This window comes from Lepisosteus platostomus, chromosome 14, assembly GCF_059453375.1.
Source record: "Lepisosteus platostomus isolate fLepPlt1 chromosome 14, fLepPlt1.hap1, whole genome shotgun sequence".
In the NCBI taxonomy this organism is placed as follows: domain Eukaryota; kingdom Metazoa; phylum Chordata; class Actinopteri; order Semionotiformes; family Lepisosteidae; genus Lepisosteus; species Lepisosteus platostomus.
In genome coordinates, this window is record NC_142624.1 from 7,390,487 (window position 1) to 7,408,112 (window position 17,626).

General features: G+C 41.7%; 1 long non-coding RNA gene across 2 annotated transcripts; it reads right to left on the reverse strand.

Annotated features, from left to right (window-relative positions):
• Window positions 1-1,373: 1,373 nt before the first annotated feature.
• On the reverse strand, window positions 1,374-6,609 carry LOC148648826 (uncharacterized). Of its 2 annotated transcripts, XR_015926473.1 has the most exons (7): window positions 6,213-6,609; window positions 5,542-5,735; window positions 5,315-5,414; window positions 4,568-4,667; window positions 3,940-4,058; window positions 3,387-3,443; window positions 1,374-3,177 (listed from the first exon to the last, which is right to left on the reverse strand). It is a non-coding gene; the product is annotated as an uncharacterized LOC148648826 (long non-coding RNA). The 2 variants fall into 2 exon arrangements; XR_015926472.1 differs by having other exon boundaries at window positions 5,542-6,609.
• Between the last annotated feature and the right edge of the window lie 11,017 nt (window positions 6,610-17,626).

Genomic DNA, 17,626 nt, shown 5'->3' on the forward strand with positions numbered 1-17,626 from the left:
GGGGGAAAACAGAGTTTGATCAGTGGGCCACATAAAGGACCTTGCTTAAAATATGGGACCTTTAGGTCAGGACACAGAGTCCAAAAGCCAGCATGTTAGGAGCTGTAAGGGTCAAAAGTAGTACTAAGTTATAGTGTGAGGAATCCCAAAACTCAGCCCAAATCATGGGCAAAACTCTACCTCTTGTTTCATGACCTAACTTACTTCTTTAGTTCCCTATCTATAATACACTAGACCAGGGGTTTTCAGTCTTTTTGACATGCGTTCCCCCCATTTGTCCAAGTTTGAATTTGCGCCCCCAACCCAAAACCCATTGAGAGAAAACAATACGAACACCCACTCACACAATATAATTGACATTATGTATACATACATTTTAGCGCCTTACATTAATTTGCTTTAACAATTTCACGTTCACGGCTGTTGTTAACTTTAGCAGTAACCAAACGGTCCATTTGTAAGTTTGTAATCGTGGTATAATGCAAAGTCTCAATGCTGCTGTAGCCTTCGCCAACGAGAATAGACGGCAGGTAGCCTGCTTAGCCAGGGACACGAGCCAGCTTGTAACACCCCCATCTAGTGGATGAATAATTAATTGCTATTAACGACTGAAACAACATGTTCGCTGCAGTTGTTTTGATTCTTTTTCCTTTAACTTGCGTGTTTGCGCCTAAATAATAACAATAATAATAATAATAATAATAATAATAATAATAATAATAATAATTGCTTACACTTATATAGCGCTTTTCTGGACACTCCACTCAAAGCGCTTTACAGGTAATGGGGACTCCCCTCCACCACCACCAATGTGCAGCATCCACCTCCTAATCTCGTGCCCTCTTTGACAGGTGCTCGGGGGGCGCGCACCACAGGTTGAAAACTACATTTAGCGTGTAGTTTGTTTTTTTTTTCCTGCCAGTAAAGCTCTTAACTTGTCTATATTGAGTGTTATCTGCAAGGTTTACTTTTAGCTTTTGGTGTTTTGCTAATCTTTCTATTTTATCATCATCCATGAATTTAACTCGGTAACATAATGTACAGGAATCTACAGTCCAAATAGTGCACATCTTTTAATACTCTCATTCCTATTTCTGCAGTACATGTCATGTTTTTCCCTCCTGCTTTTTTATCCTTGGCACGATAAGCTTGTAAAGTTTGCCAATATAAAAAACCATGGATCTAACTCTGATATCCATGAGTTCATCATGATTTTTGGCTTCGTAGCTGTTTTGTTCTGTGTTTATTAGGTAGTTTTCTGTCTGAATGCATTTATTACCTTGAAAAACCTTTTATGTGAAATTGGACAACTTCGGTTAAGCTGAAGATTTCTTTATTGCAGTAGAAAAAGGAGGACAGACACAGCTGGCAGCTCATTTACCATCTCAGGAACAGCAACAGGCTTTTAGTTTTGGGGATGAGCAAGATTTCCATATAAAACATACATTTTTATGATTGGTTAGTAGCAGTATTATCCGGTAGAAAATCAGTTTGCTGAATACCAAGGTTGACCACCAGTTAAGCAGCCAATGTCTGTTTCCAATTTATATAGCTAAATCAGACACAGTATACAAAAACACTACCACTGTCTATGGGACCTTGGCTGTCTGGAGTACAAATCTTGTAGAATATGCATATTTTGTAACATCATAACAAAAAGGAACATCAAAACAAGCATGAATGCCTTCAACAGAAAAGTTAAATTTCCATTGTCAAAAAATGTGATTATTGTAGACTGATCTTTGCTGCTGAAAAGATAGGCTTTTTAAATTGTCTTTAAAAAGTGTGAATTGGATTGAGGTCTGTCATATGGCCTCTGGAATCTGGTTGTCAGTAACTCTGAAGCAGGGTCAGGGTCATCGTCTCTGGAGTGAAGATGGACTAGTCAACCATGATATGGACATATGAACCTTATCTGCTAGGGCCTGAGCTGGAGTTTGTGACTTACGGCAGCAAAGACTGTCACCATTCTCATGTGTAAACACTTATCCCTTACACTTCTCATCTTCTACAATACTCTTAACAGTTTATACCTAATCCTGTGAGAGCATTGGGAATTGCTTAATTTTACAGATCTATTCAATGTCCATTCCAGTTACAATATTTATATAAAATGCATTTATACTGTAATAATGCAATACAAAACTGAAGAAATCTTTTATAATCATCTTGTATTACAAGGTATCTGTTTAATCTAGTCAATACCAAAGAGAATTTATGCACTTGTTTCTCTTGTCCTCACCATAGACACCTCATATATCCTTTTCATCCTTTGGTTATCAAAGTGGAGCCAACACTGCTCCGAAATACAGATGAATCCTTGATTACTGTCTAAGAATATGTATTCATTCTTTTCTGTAGGGAATTGAACAGTTTCAAACTGTATCAGTCTATATCTGTGCATGTAAAGGAGGAACCCGTATCTGCTCTTCTTGCATTCTTCCTCAGCAGTCTGTCTCTGAGCCCTGCTGTGTGGGTCGCACAGCTGCCATCCTGGCTACCTCACACGCTGCAGAAAAAGATATATTGAAGCAGACATTGTGAAATCTTTTATTTGCATGTGTTAATCATAGAGGCTAGATATAAAACTGACAGCACAAAGGATGGGTTCCAAAGGAAACGGGCACTTCTGTGTGCTTTTATAAGTCCCAGTCCCAGGTGTGTGGATCTCCCTGCTGGTTCTCAGGGGGAGCAGGGATATTGAGGAACAAGGGATACAGTGGGTTAAATGTGTAATTTCATATAGTTCAATGTAAGGGTATATTAATGAAAACACTCTTAAGGGGTCTTTTCAGAAGTTATAGATGTGATGATGTGATCTAATCAATGGGAATAATGTTCATTCCAGTAAAAGTTATACTGAAGGACACTTTTATTATTAGTAATAAAAAAGTGAATTCTGACATTTGCATATGTTAATGTTACAGGTTGGATAAAATAATTAACAGCACAAATTTGGGTTAAAAAAGAAACAGGCACTTTTATTAGTCCCAGTCTCAATCCCAGGTGTGGATCTCCCTCCTCTTCACCTCACACACCTGCTGACGAGACACAGTGCATTTAAATAGGAGGAGCTCAGCTTCAGCACAGACAGCTCGTCTGTCCTCGTCACCCTCTGGTTATTACATTGGAGCCACGTCTGCTCCACGATGTTAAAAACGTCACTAATGTAATGACCTGCAGAGACACAGAGAGATGAGGCTGAGAGATGAGACATTATTACACATCACAGTGACAAACCACCAAGGGACTTTTCATTGACTCTACAGGCAGTGTCAGTAGATTTCTCTACATCAGAATAGCATTATGTACTGTATTTAGCTAGAGTGGTAGTTCTGTTGTGTTTGTAACATTAGTAAAGATTTAAAAATATATGTCCTCCTCACCCTCTGGTCATTACACTGGAGCCACATCTGCTCCGTGATGTTAAAAACATCACTGACCTACAGAGAGGCAAAGAAAGACATTAGGTGTTTCTAGTCAGCAGAACTTCATTTTCTTTAGAAAACACATTATATTGTGGGGATGACTAATTTAAACTGTTATAATTTCATGAGTCTGGATGTCTTGAGAGGACACACTGTTGTCCTTAATATAAATAAATTGGATTTTCTGAGGATAATGCTGATTCCTCTTAGAAAGACCAAGGTACTGTAGATCTGAACTAATGGCAGGTAATTCAAGAATGTTTAATTCCAAGTGGAGTGAACTGATCATAAGTTTGTGTTAGGAAGCAGATCACTGAACGGCCGCTCATCAGGGAAAGGAACAAATGATCTGATGATCAGTTTAGGACTAAGAAAAGGACTTGAGGATTAGGAAGAATGTGATCTGACAGGAATGAGATTCTGCTCATCTATTGCTGTGGCTGTTTTCGGATATGTGTGAAGGTGTCAAGACTGTTAAGGAGATGTGGGCCAGAGGTAAATGGGGGGTTACCTGGTGATTCTTTCTACTTGTCCTGAGGGGCTGTGGAAGGTCCTGACTGCAGGCTCTCCTGCAAGCTCATCTACAGGGCTGCAGCCAGGAGCTCTTCTTCACTGAGCCCCTCTAACAACCTGTAGGGACAGCATTGAGAGTGTGAGCTCTGCTCTCAAGCAGACTGACAGGACAGGTGCTTTCTCCCCAGAGTTACAGCACACAAAGCTCTCCTTGACTACCTGCTCTCTGTCACTTGCCAGTGGTAATAACTGGCTAGTCTTCATGTACTCAGTCTGGAGTTTATGAACTGGGTTATAAATTTACTATAATTAAAACAAGTTCCATAACCCAATAATGAGAACTAAATGCAGGATACAAGCTTCAATATAGAGCAGTACCTTGTGCCTGAAGCACAAATACAATATTTTAAACAGCATCCACTATGATAAAAACTAAAAGATTACAGTCCAGACTGTTGTAGTGAGAGCATGCAGTGGAAGAAACTGTGCAAGAATTGTGTTATTCTGCTACACCTTTTAGTGTCTCATAATATGTCAGAGCTGGATTTTACACTCCACTGACACAGCTGCTCTTTGCTGCAGACAGTGTGACACTGTGACTGTTTCTGGGCCGAAGAGGGACTCACACTGTGGGCTCAGCTGTCCAGTCTCGAGCACGGGGAAGCTGGACACCACCGCTGCAGTGGGCTTGAGTGGTCAAGCCGCTGGGAATGCAGGATCAGCACTCTGCTCAGCAGAGGAAGGGGAAGAGGGACAGTGGGAATATCAGTGAAGAAGCACAATTCACTCTAATTGTATTAGACACTCTTGTGATGGCACCCCTGGGCGGTGTGCTGATGTATGGTGTGACAGAGACTAGTTGTTCTAAACATCTCTGACACTACTGCTCTCCACATCCTGGGCAAAATAAGTGAGATTATCTCTGGTTGACTGAAGAAACCTAGCTTCTGTTCCATACTACATACTACTATATGTTGAAACTGAGTCACAAGATAGTGTTACAAGCTGGGAATGAAGCCTAATGAAATTAAGAATGCTAACATTTTAATGAAAAACTTACTATGTATTGTGTGTAAGCCATATAAACAGTTACTGAGTTTATATTTAAGAAATAGTCTTGAGAAGAAAACAATTTTAAATCTTGGTACAAATCAGGATGTAGGATAAAAATGCAACATAAGAGCCTGAGGCTTTATCAGTTTCCACGCACATATTCTATGAAGATACAGTGAACTTCACTTGTGCTGAATCAATCTTATTTCATCTCTCTCCAATACAAAACCCATGTTCTCCTGCCCCTAAACCATGATGCCTGTCTCATGAAGCACATGATAAAAAGCCCCGTGTTCGTCCCATCGAGCATCGAGACTGACCTTGAAGTAGAGGTCCAGGCAGTCCTGGATGGAGCCCAGTGGGAGGAGGTCCAGAGACAGGTGGTGAAACACCTCTGTCCTGGTGGCTTGAGTTCCACAGCTTTCAGAGAACAGAGAGGCAGACGTGTGACCACCCATTACTCCAAACACTTCCAATTTCCTTTCAAGGCCAAAATCAACTCTTAATTACTAAGACTGACTTGTAGCTCTTTTCCTGAGAAACTGACCTCATGCAGGTGTGTTTATGCTGGAGCTGAAACTCAAAATTTGCCACCACAGGACAGGTGTAAAATGGAGGCTTTTCAACCCCCTCTGGCTGGGCGCCCTGGGCACTGAGCAGCCGTCGGGCCCAGGACAGATTCAGCCCCTGTCCCTCCTCCTTCAGCCGAGACAGGCAGTGGCTCAGGAACTCATGAGCATCCTGCAGTGAGAGAGCTGTGTGTTAGGGAGACGCCAGCTCTGCTGTGAAGGAGACCTACAGCCTACCTGAGCAGACAGAGGTCTTTCCTGTCGTGTGTTCATCAACTGTGTGTGCCAGCCCTCCACTACAGGATCCAATTCTGGTGAAGCCTAACAGTATAAAAGAGGTTTGGGAGACAAATTACCCGCATGGGCAAATTACAGAGACTGGTTAATCTGGCCAGCATATCTGTTGGAAGTGAGCTGAATCCAGATCATACTGGAGCCACCAGCTGCACAACAGCACTGCCCAGTAGAGCACTGTGTTTTCTTCAAAGCCTTGCCTGAAACTAGAATCAGGAAGCATTTAGATCAGTTTAATTCTGTGGATATTTTTTGAGGTTTTAGTAGTGGAATACATTCTGTGGATTCTTCAGGTGTGTTTCAATGTCTAATATATGTGACAGAGTGATAAATGTCTTAGTTTCGCAGCTCTCACTTGTTGCCTGTTTCCACTGAACTCCTCATAAGCAGCTGAGATGAATGTTTTAATGCATCTCAGCTGCTCCTCCTTCTGACTCAGGCTGCTCTGGTTCCTCCCTGCAAGCAGGTGAGCAAACGACCTGCAAGGAAGAGAACAGAGCTGTCTGGACACTGCTCAACACAGCAGAACAGAGGCGAGTCAGTGGACTAGAGGAGCAGATCTCAGTATTGGCGAACAGGAGGAAAACTAAGACACATGATCTAAACAACAGGTTCAATTTACATCTTTGTTTTCCACTGGAAGTTATAATTTTCACAGTCAGGAGGACTTGTGTGACCACGCAAGTTGATTTTGTTCTCCAGTCCGACTCGGTCTCTTTAAGTTGCTTCCTCCTGCCCTGGGCTCCAGTACCTGAGCATCGTGTCCCAGCTGTCCCTCCTTCAGGATGTAGTTGGAGAAGGACGGTAGGCCAGAGAGACACTGCAGGGCAGCGTTCATGTAGCAGCTGTTTCCCAGGTTGGGGAACCTGTGGACAGAAGGACAGGGTCAACTGAGGAAGCCCTGGGACAGGCTGGAGTCTGAGCTGCACTAAGGGGACCTGGAGCTGCCCTGTTCCTTCACTCCCTGCTGCAGCAGACACTGCAAAGCACTCTGGGCACTTCCTGTCATGTGTTCCTCATATTATTAAAGTATGGTTCTAACAGTTTGAAATATTGTCGGTTTTGAATAGTGGATATTAAAAAATGTGATCCTAGCTAGATCAGGAAGAAGATGTCAGTCAATCAAGCTAGATTTCTGAATATATTCTTCACTAAATGTCCCTCTTTGCAGTTCTGCAAAAGTGTAAAAAGTAAAGCAACAGAGATGTTATTACTTTTATCGGCCATTGCTTGCTGGTGGAAGTAAGCTCACTTATAAAAATCAAGGCACTCAGGAGAGAAGCAACGCTGGTCATGGCTTCTTGTGATGAGTGTGTGAATCCGCTCCTAGAACTGTCTGAACGGGCGGTTCACTACCCCAGGAGCTGGGTGGTCTCTCTGAAGGGCGCTCTGACGCTGAGAGGAGGCGCTGTCCTTTCAGAGTGGGGAGAGCAGCACACGACACTGGAGCTGGAAAGGAACAGCGTGTGTTCACAGTGTAAACTGACATCATGAAATATTATTTCTTACAATGACTGGAAAGGAATAACTGAGACCTTCTGACTTTCTCATGGGTGCTGCACCAAGAGCTCAGTCAGCTCTTTTGGTTGAAACGAATGTTTTGTACCTGTCCAGTAAGTAAGAGGGCTGCTGGTCTCTGCCCTCTCCTTAAAAAAAGAAAGCAAAACAGAAATTGTGGAACTTGAAGACTAAAACTGTAATCTTGGTATTGGCATTAGATTCTTAACTGACTACCACATTCTATCTGTGTTCTTTAAACCTGTCCTCTAAAAACAGAAGTCGCTTTCCTTAACGTGGAAATATGTGATTGTATTGGCGTTCGTTTGCCAGTGAAGTATACGATTCAAAGTTAGAGAAGATTCAGTTTCAGTTGTATGTTTAGGGAAAGCAAGCTACTGTTTCAAACTTGCACACATCTCTATGGGGGATTGCTCTTTAAAGAATCATAGAAGAAGAATTTATTTCTGGTGTAGCAAAATTACATTAGAAAGGTGCTTGATGATTTATTTGCCATGAAAGACATTCTTCATACATTCTGCTGGGCTGCACAGTGCAGACAGAAGGACAGGACATACAGACCTAGAGCTGAGCTGCTCTTCTTCTCAGTGTGCTGCTGCTCACCACCTGGGGGCGCCCTGTCAGCACTCCTGCTACTGACACAACACAGGAAACACAGCAGTTAGAGCTCAGGCTGTGACTATCAGTCTCACACACTGATACTGCATGAGGAGCAGGGCATTAATTACCTTTCTCAACATATCAAATATTTTAAAACCTCAAGTGCGTAAAACATGGTTTAGCTGGAAATGGAGATTATTTTAAAATTTACTGAATTCCTCCAGGAGCTATAACTTAAGACTTTAAGGTCTTTGCATTTATTATACAGCATTTATTTATACCTATGATTGTTCTTATACAGAGGAGTATAACAGTAGAAGACATGCCTGTTGTGAGCTGCGAGAGTGTCTGACCCAGAAAGCTCTGTGTCAGGCAGGCCAGGAGAAGAGGTCCTGGGGCTGGTCTTCTCCTGGACCTGACGCCCATCAGCAGCTCCTCCTCTGTCAGGAGCAGACTGCTGGGCGCTGCTGGGGCTGTTTGAGAACAGAGTGGAGACACTGGGGTCAGTAAAGGGCAGGGGAAGATGATCTGGGAATGATGCTCTTCCCATCATTACTAACAGGAGATGGGAAGTCTAGAATAAAGCACTTCAGGTAAGATGATGAGCGTCATTGATAATAAAACCACATTTCTTTGCAAGGACAGCAAGAAATATACAGTAGCAGTCAGCCAAACGTTCACATTACAGTTTGACTTGGCTGTAACATCTTCTTCTTCTTCTTCTTCTTCTTTTTCACAGCCTTAGTCCCAGACTGTCCTGGGGTCAGCTGCTTTGGTTGCTCTTCTCCATTTGTCTCTGTCGAGCACATCTTCCTCACTCACTTCACATACCTCCATATCTTTTCTCACACAATCTATCCATCTCTTTCTAGGCCTGCCTCTTCCTCTGTTACCTTCCACCTCAAATTCCATTACCCTCTTTGTTACTTCCTCAACGTCCCTCCTCATGATATGTCCATACCACCGTAACCTCGCTTCTCGCATCTTCTCAACCACATCCACCACCCTACATCGTCTACGGATTTCTTCATTTCTGATCTTATCCTTCATTGAAATCTGCAGAATCCATCTCAACATCCTCATTTCAGTTCTTCTCATCAAGTTCTCTTCCCTCTTTCCAACTGCCAAGCATTCAGCTCCATATAGTAATACAGGTCTAATCACAGTCTTGTACATTTTGCACTTTAACTTTCTGGGAATTTTCCTGTCACAGATTATTCCAGTTATTTCTCTCCACTTGTTCCATCCAGCTTTCACTCTTTGTTTTACTGCCTCCAGTGTTTCTCCTCCCTTTACCAGTTTTGATCCAAGGTATTTAAAGTCATCAACTTGTTTCAGTTTTCCTCCATTTGTCTCCTCAACATTGGTCATAGTATCTCCTCTTCTCTCCATTACCATTATTTCAGATTTTTCTGCATTCATTTTCAGTCCACCCTTTTCCAGACTCCTCTGCCATTTGAACACTTTCTCCTGTAGTTCTACTTCTGAGTCTGCCATCAGTGCCACATCATCAGCAAAGATGAGTTCCCAAGGCACTTCTGTTCTTACCTCCTCTGTCAGTGTGTCAATAATGTTTATGAAAAGGAAAGGACTTAGTGCTGATCCTTGGTGTACTCCAACTGTGATTTCAAACTCTTTTGTCTCTCCCTGTTGTGTTATCATCTTTGTAGTTGTATCTCTATAGGTTGCTTGAACTAACTTCACCATGCTTTCTGGTACTCCTTTCTTCCTCAAGCACCAATACACCACCTCTCTGGGCACACGGTCATATGCCTTCTCCAAGTCCAGAAAGGCCACATACAGCTTTTTCCCTTTCTCTAGTGTCTTCTCCTGTAACTGTCTCATCACAAAAATGGCATCTGTTGTGCTTTTCCCCGCTGAGAATCCAAATTGTGAGTTGTGGATCCTGATTATCTTCCTGAGTCTCTTGTCCAGAATTTTTTCCAGGATTTTCAATCCATGTTCCAGAAGTTTTATTCCTCTATAGTTTTTACACTCCATTGGGTCTCCTTTCTCCTTGTAGATGGTAACCATACTGCTTTTTGTCCATTCTTCTGGAATTCTCTCTTCCTTTGCAATATTGTTTAGCAATCTCGTCAGCCACTGAATCCCCTCTTCATCGAGGTTCTTAAAGTGTTCTGCTGCTATTCCTGATGGTCCAGTTGCTTTGCCCACTTTCATCTCTTTGATAGCTTCTGTCACTTCCTTTACTGAAATTTCTTGGATTGGTCCACACACTACGTCTGCCTCCACTAGGTTCTCCCTCTCATTTTCTACATTTAACAGATTTTTGAAGTACTCCAGCCATCTTTGCTTGATCTGTTCTTGTTTAATCAAGACTCTGCCTTCTCCATCCTTGAGTACCGCCACCCGGATAATATCTTTTTTCTGTCTCGCTCTATGTTTAGCAATCTTGTAGATTTGGTCCTCTCCTTCCTTTGTTTCAAGTTTCTCATACCATTCTTTCCAGGCTCTTTCCTTTGCTCTTGCTACACTTCTTTTTGCTACCTTCTTTAGTCTCTTATATTCTTGTAATTCTCCAGTGCCATCTTTCAGTGCCTTGTATGCTTTTTTCTTTTCCTTCAGTGTTTCCTGAACTTCCATATCCCACCACCACTCTTCATTTTCCCTCGGTCTGCCTCCTCTTGTCTTTCCACAAACCCTGGTAGCAGCCTCTTCTAGGATGTGGCTCATCTCAGTCCACTCTTCTTCAACTGAAGGCTCCTCTGTTTCCTCTGTGTTGTTTTTCATTTCTTTCACCAGCCTGTTGAAATCTACTTTGTTTTCTCTCAGTTTCCACACTTTTGTTCGTGCTGGGTGTTTCCTCTGCCTTATTCTTCGCTCCTTCAATATTGTGATGTCCATCACCAGTAGCCTGTGTTGTCTGGTAACAGCCTCATAGGGCAGGACTTTAGCATCTTGGACTTTCGCTCTATCAATTCTTCTCACTAATATGTAATCTATTTGGGTATCATGGCCTCCACTCCTGTATGTCACCTTTTGCTCATAATTCTTCGTGAACCCTGTGTTCACTGCAAACAATTCAAGAGCTTGGAGTGTTTCTAGTAGCCTTCCTCCTTCTTCATTTCTCTCTCCTAGCCCTCTCTGACCATGTTCATCTGGATAATCTGGGCATTTCTCTCCTAAATGTGCATTGAAGTCTCCTCCAATTACCACCATTTCATTTCCTGGGATTCTGCTAACCACTTCTTCGAGATCTTCCAAAAAGCTATCCTTTTCCTCCTGTGGTCTTCCTACCTGTGGTGCATATACAGAGATGATATTCCATAACCCACTCTCAAAAGCCACCTGTACATTGATAATCCTGTCTGAGTGTCTAACCACCCTCACTATCTTGTCTGCTAGGTCTTTGCACACTATCACACCCACTCCATTCATTTTGGTACTCTTTCCAGCATATAGAATCTTGTATCCCTCTCCTAGGTGTCTTGAGCTGTTTCCTTTCCACTTGGTTTCTTGCACACACAAGATCTCCACTTTTCTCCTTGCCATAGTTTCAACCAATTCTCTCCCTCTCCCTGTCATGGTGCCAACATTCCAACTCCCCACTCTCATTGACTTAACATTCCTTCCAGGCCCCTTCACCTTGTTTCTTTTCTGTAGCCCCCACTCTACAGTTTTCCCCACAGTAGCATAATTTCCATTAGTACCCTGTTGGGACACAGCACTAATGGCGGACGTTGTTAACCCGGGCCCCGGCCGATCCGGTATGTGCTTTGTGTTCTTTGCAACCATGGTTTTGGCAAGATGGTTTTACGTCGGATGCCCTTCCTGACACAACCCTTTTAGTCGCCTCTTACGACAGGCAGGGATACCCAGGAGGTATTCTGATCCCCCTCCCGAGGGAATCTTGACTTGGCTGTAACATAACAACAAAAATAAACCTTCTAGATTATGACAATGGTTGGTGATACAGTTAGGACTGACAACATGATCTTGCAACAGTGATTAATTGACACTTGAATAAATCTGGACAATTGGCTTCAGTAAGTAGAGGGGTTTGACTCCATTCCCACTGAGATCATGGAGCTGTTATCTGTGAGCTGCTCAGTACCTGTGTTGGGGGAGCTCAGTCTGGACCACACAGGAGACCTCCTCTCCCTGGCTGTAAGGTTGTGTGTCCAGCTGTCCCTTCTCCTGGGCCCCAGGGTCCTCAGTGCTGTCTGGGGTCCCAGCTGTGGACACTGTGTCCACCTTACCTGACCTTACAGCCCATCTGTCTTTCTTCCTGTGTGGTGTTTTGCTCCCCTCACAGGCTTTCTGGGGTCGAGTCTGAAAAGACCATGAACACACCTGAGTCAGAATAACCCTCCTCTTACCCACTGCAGCTCACTCTCCACTTTGTGTAGAAATGCAAATCAAAAACATTGGAACAAATAACGTTAAATAATGTGAACATGGTGAATAAAGATTGTATATTGTATCAATAAACGGTTGTGATGGCCAAGTATTTTAAGTCTGAAAAATGTATATAGTGTAGCCTCTTTATAATAGTTTTCTATATTATTACATTATGAATTAGTTATTAAAGCTTCCAAAGCCTTGACCACATAATAACCAAAGCAGACTGGGCCTCTGTGTAAAATGCTAGTAATGCAGTTGAAAAGGGTCTCTTTGATAAATGGTATATACTGATCTCTAATGCGGACTGAGTCATTATTAACTGGGTCCATTCTCATTATCCCTAATGATGAATTGCCCAATGTGAGTCTTCTGTCTTGTACACACCAAGGGACATCTTGACTAAAACCCTAGGCCAGAGGTCACAATCAATCACCCAAAGGATGAACAGGCAATGAGGATGCTCAAGACTCTACCTGATAAAGTCATAGTCACGAATTGTGGTTTCCAGGATTAAACATTACTATAGAGCTTGCTTTCTTTTCCCATCTCCGCTCTCAGTATCAAACATAGGAACATATCAGTGCTATAGTGGAGAAGAACGGAGCCCTCAGCCTGTGTCTTAGTTGTGGCCAAACCAGGCGTTGTACTCAGACTGTAATCTGAAGTTCAGTGCAACACTATTTTCAGTCAGGAGTCAACTTCAGAACCATTTGCTCTCTTCACACTGGACATCAACAGCCAGCTGAAGGAGACTGGACAGATGCAATGGACCCAGCCCTGATATTTTAAACATTTCAGAGCATTTGATCAAGTTAGTTCACACAGTAAATGAATGTGATTCATTAGATGTGATTTGCATAAGGATAAATTAGGATATCGAAAATAACATACTCTGTATGTTTAATCCTGATGTTATTATTTGTAATCTGTGAATGACTATTCATGTTGGTTTGCTACTGTATGTATGTTTTGGTGATGTATTAATAAATTGTACATTCTATACTTAGAATCCATGCACAACGACTGCTTCTTCTGTTTGATCCTTAACAAGCATAAATGCGCTCTTGCAATTCACTGTTCCAGCAAAATTTAATTTCAGCAAATTAAGCCACACAGATCACTACGCTACAAAACAGAAGAAACTACAATATTAAGAGGTGCTATTTCAAATAATGTGAAAAGAGGATTTGTAACTAGTAATCATACACTTGTATTAAAAGTTTCTAGGTGCAATCATTGAAACGATTCTTAGCATAATATTAAATGTACTGTTTTAATGGCTCTTATAGTAATTTAGTAAAAATGAATTGCTAAAGCTTTGTAAAACATAACATACTTGCAATGCCCTGTATTACAGATGTACAGTATATACAGATATTCAGAGACCGCACTCCTACTCTACCATCTCAGAGCCATAAGCTACTGTTTTTTTAATTAACATTAGCGTAGGCTTTCACACAATAAGCATGACTAAGTGGATGTAATTTATAATTTTTCCAGCTAATTTATGTCTACACAGTGAAATCCTATGTACATTAATAATTAGGAACATGCCAGTTATTAACGGTCGTCCTCACCCAAATCAGTCTGCCCAGCTTGCTATCTTCCAGTGCAGTGCTATCTTCCAAGCGCACAAAATACTGTGCGCATGCGGGTGCGTGTTGTTTACCCACACGGTGGTGGCTGACAGGACTGTAGTTAGAGTGGAGAAATGAGCGACACTGAAGCAAATGTAGTGCTGCCAACGACCAGCTCGAAAGACGATGACATCGTCGACAGAAAAGGTCATTCAACTTCGGAAATTTGGAGATATTTTGGCTTTTTACGATCAGACATAAAACAGAGCACTTTAAACTTTGCAGTCTGTCTGAGCCATCTTCTATGTGTGTTTTATCACACTGCAGTATTTAATTTTTCTATTAAGATATTTATTTTGTAAATTTTACTCATGCATCTTTTGACATAAAAAAGACTTGAATACTCTCTACCTCAGATTTGTTTAATGTTTCTGCTGTTTGGCAAGTGTTTGTTGTGTTCTTAAAATAAAGTTGTTTAATTTACCAATTAATTGTCTGGTTTTCTTCAACTTTCACTCAGGAGAAAAAATCTGCCTTTAAACTTGAAGAAATCATGATTTGACATTTATTGTGATAATTATCTATATCGACTGATATGAACATTTTTATCGTGTTAATGTTTTTGGCCATATCACCCAGCCCTACACTTAACTCATGTAACTTTTGAAGTTTTGTGATATATACAAATAACAACATTTTTTAAAAAATATTTAGTATTTTAGTTTTTCAAAGAAATGTTTATTTGTTAAAAGAAAACTCATGCTGAGAGCTGGGTTCAAACCCCCAACCTCCAGCATGCAAGATACACACCCAACCCATTAAACCAACACGCCGCTTAACAACTTAAGCTGTGGCTGAGAACGGCAGGAAAAAGTTTCCAAGTAATCGCGGGTGAATGAGTCAAACTGATGCAGATGTTTACAAAGAAAGTGTACTACTGTGATAATTTGCGCTATATGAACATAATTATATTGTTATTAATTTCTTTAGAAACATACATATTACAGATGCAGCCATTCAAAGTTCGCAGTACAAACCCGTACCTCTCTCAACTACATACGAGCCACCATGCCATACCGCAGTACATGACTGGCTGGCCAAAATGACTGACGGGCACTAGTGATGCATTGGTCGGTAGTGAAAAGATTTAATCATTTAATCTACTGTTCACATTTTAATCCGCTCAATATTGAATATTTATATGTAATTTTACAACTACAGGTTTAATACAGGTGGGTAGCTGTGGACAGCATGCGTAGGCTGCAAAGGAACAAGTAATAGGTTTATTCCATGCTGAAAAGAGGAGAAAGACAACACAATGTTTCAGACGTCTCAGGCTGCGCTGTTCTGCTTCCTATGGTGATGTACGGGTTTTCGCACAAAGACAAACATGCGGTATGATGTGGTATATTGCGCCATGACCACCACATTTTAAAACAGCATACCATGCTCATTTTGAATGGCTGGATTTTTCCTAATGGAATTGCACTCTTCTAGGACAAACACATTTCTCCATTAAGTTATTTATAATATGCTTAGCTAATTATAAAGGAAATTATTGACATTACCTTCCTACTTATAACCATACGTTATGGTTTGGTTTCACCAATACCCCTCAAGAGGTTTTTGGACTCCAATTAACAGCAAATTAGTAATATGACAGCCCCACAATAAGTGAAATGATAGAGTAAGAACAATCACTGAACCTGATGAACGTCACATCCATACTTTTTTAATGTGATAGAAATTTCATAGATGCGCTCTAGAGAATGTTCCTTCCTTAAAACATATTACTAATCAACCTGAATTTAAAAAGGGAAACACACAAGGTTTGAGCATTTTCCCTCATTCAATGTTCATGAAATGGATAGAAAATAAAGGGAGTTCATCCTTTACAATCCCTTGGATCCTACATGCTGACAACAGTTGAGTCTGCAATGAAAGAATAAACTTGCAAACAAACTAAAACAACTCAATATAATAATTCGAATGGACTTAGACATCATAGATCACGATGAAGTCGCTGGCTTACCCGTCCAAGAACAAACACTGCCTGAAGACTGATGCTCTCGTGCTGGGTGAAAAGCAGAAGAGTTTGCGCCCCCTGTAGGGAGAAAAATAAATCAGACTCTACTGACAAAAAGGTTCAACAGATTCCTGGAAACAGAACACTTTTTGAAATATAAATGCATTCTGGAAGTGTGTGGCACACTGACATTAGCGAAGAGCAGAGAGAAAACAGTAGGGAGCCCAGGACAGAGGCCTAAGGGACTCCAGTGGAGAGAGAGTAAGGAGACGTCTTTCCAGGAGACCTGGTGTCTGTATGAAGTGAGGGAAGAGGAGAACTGGGCGAGAGCAGGACCACAAATACTAAGATTGAAAGTACTGAATATAAATTACAAAAAGTCACCGATGGCATACTTATGAAAATATATTATGCAATTTACAAAAAACTTTCAGATCAAAGGCTTCCTATATACAGTCAGAATTACAGCACTGTCAGATTTATTGCCAAATAATATCTCCATCTCCACAATGCCGAACTACTGGACAGAATATAATACCACCACTACAGAAACATACACATGTTCTAAAATGTACAGAAATGTGTTTACATGAAGGAAAAGGTGGAAAAACACAAATAAGGCATAAGGGAAAGTTCGAAAAAATCATTACAATCTCTCCATTAACTGTTGGATCAAGATTTCTAAGCATGTGACATCATAAAAGACCCTGTTAGAAGACCGTGTTACCATGGCGCCGATGATGTCACTCAAAGAGTCTTGAAGATGACAGTTGTATTCATCTGCTTCTCAGTCTGAACATGGAGCTGCAATGGGAAACACACTGAGCTGTTTCCAGTGTTCCCCTTGTCAATGTACAACATGGGACTGTCAGAGAAAAACAAACAAGGAGGCTGACCTCCTACATGACATCAGACAGAGGAGCAAGCCTGAGAGGAGGAGGAGAGAAAGAGAAGAAAGGAGAGGAAGGGCGAAAGCCACCAAAAGCCTGAGACAGAACAGAAACAGGAGGGCAGGAGGAGCCTGGGTCAAGAGGACTCCTGAAACAACACAGGGGGACAAAAGAGACTCTGCTGCCAACAGCCCAGCTTGGCTGAGTCACTGCCGAGCCTCAGAAATTAAGCCCACCTGTGGTGGAACGGATAACACAGATAAGATCCAGCAACAGGAGAAAGACAAAAACAATGACCAAGAACTTTCACCAACTAAGGAACAGGAACAAGAGATGCCAAACCTCACTGTGCCTCCAGAATCTCTGACAGAACTAAAGGACAGGCCTGGGCCGCTACAGGAACCTGGGCTAGAGGAAAACTCCCCCCCCTCTCAACTCTCACTGCACAGACTGCTCGGAGAACGACAGCCCAGGAATCAAACTGAGGACACAAAAGACAATCAGCAGGAAAATGACCAACAAGTCATGGCTGACAATGACAGTAAATTAAAAGAAGAACGCACGATGAACATTGAGGATAGGGATGAGGACAAAACTCCTAAAGAAAATCTGGACAAGGGAAACAAAGCACTAAAGAAGGCAGAAGAGAAAGAGCTGGAAACTACGCATAACAATGAAACACAAAAAGAACAAGATAGGCTACAAATTGAAAATGCTGCCAGGGATGAGGATGATATCAAAAAGGACATAGTAAGACCTTGTCCAGCCAAGGACAATTCAAAGTCTGAAGCTG